Source organism: Gekko japonicus, unplaced genomic scaffold, assembly GCF_001447785.1.
Source record: "Gekko japonicus isolate JY-2015 unplaced genomic scaffold, Gekko_japonicus_V1.1 scaffold2194, whole genome shotgun sequence".
NCBI classification, from domain to species: domain Eukaryota; kingdom Metazoa; phylum Chordata; class Lepidosauria; order Squamata; family Gekkonidae; genus Gekko; species Gekko japonicus.
The window spans coordinates 101,494-103,048 of NW_015166486.1; positions in this window are offsets into that span (position 1 = coordinate 101,494).

Below are 1,555 nucleotides of genomic sequence, written 5' to 3' on the forward strand. Positions count from 1 at the left end.
TAGAATTGGGCTGTTAGAACCATTAGATGGTAAACGTTGTGTTCTTGAAGCGCCCTGTGGATGTGTTACAAGACTCTCCTGTGTCTTTCTCTTAGTACACCTGCGTTTTTAAACTATTTAGGCTGGTCCTGCTGAGAGGAAGTGCATGCAACTGGTGTTTTGCAGCAGCTGAAAGATAGCTAGGTCAAGTGAGGATCCCAAATTGCCCAAGAAGCAGAGCCAGACACATTTGACAACACTCCCATTTCCCATTCTTGTCCTGGCAGCTGATTGGATTACTTGCTTTCCGTACCCCACTGTAGTCTGCAAGATAAACTCTGAAGGTATGAGGGGATTGGCTGAGCTTCCCTGATGTCAGAGAAGGGAGGGGCAGGCAGAAATACAATGCTTGCTGAATTGCTCTGGTTCTAGATCAGGGGTCCCAAGCTTTATGAGTCTGTGGACACCTTTGGAATTTTGAGAGGGGGTGGTGAGTGCCACCACAAAATGGCTGCCAAAGGAGGCGGGCCCATGCACAATACCTGCCTCTTCACTTGGCAAAAGAATCACAGAAGGGAGAATAAGAAGGAATGAAGGAAATTCCAGCAAGAAGGAAGGGAGAAAGGGGAGTAAAAAGAAGGAAAGCCTGAAGGGCGTATGAAACCACAAGCATGGATGCTTAGTCAGCTTCCAGATCTTCCTATGGCTGTGGTTCCTGTCTCAACAGTGGAAAATCCTTTCACTTTAATTAGGGCAATAACAAGCCCTGCCCATAAATGCCCCATCCACTTCCTTAAAAGTTTGGTGGGCACAAGGGGAAGTACTGGTGGGAGCCAGGGTGCCGACAGGCACCATGTTGGTGGGGAAGCTTGTTCTAGAGATACAGGCAGGCACCCAGAAGGAGAAGGCAGGAACAGGCCTTCAGAGGGCCTTGGGCAGGGAGGACCAGAGAGGGTGGGCTAAAGTGTAGGGATTCTATGAGGTTTCAAAGGCTGACTGTTTAAGCCTGAAAATCCCTAGTTAAATTTTATTTCTCCTTTCTGCAAACTGTACCTCTCAGACTCATTTTTTGTGTAATCTGGTTCCCTGACTGAAATGGTCGCATAAAAATGTGTGCATTTTTAATATTTTTGCATCGTTTCGGCATATCAGTGCTGTAAAACACAGAGAAGGGGTAAAAAAACTGCCATCAAAGAAATCAGGAAGTCCTACTGCAAAAAATGGGTGAAACAAAAAGGGTCACAACAACAATATATTGGGAAGCAAATTCAGGAAGGTTTGGCCCGCTTCACCTTTGATTCCGTTGGTTGTTCCATCCTGGACTTTTACTGCTGGCTTTGAGACTTGTTTTAGATTGTGACATTAATTTATTTTAAACTTTAAGCTGCTGTTTATTAACGCTGCTTTATCACTATTGGCAGGGGTCGTTTAGTAGAAAAAGAGCTAGGGGAACTCATTAGCATATGCCACACCCCCTGACATCACCGGAAGTGTGTCATAAGGCCACACCCCCTGACATCACCGGACGTGTGTCATAAGGCCACACACTCCGCCCCCAACGGTCCCGGCCGCTGCC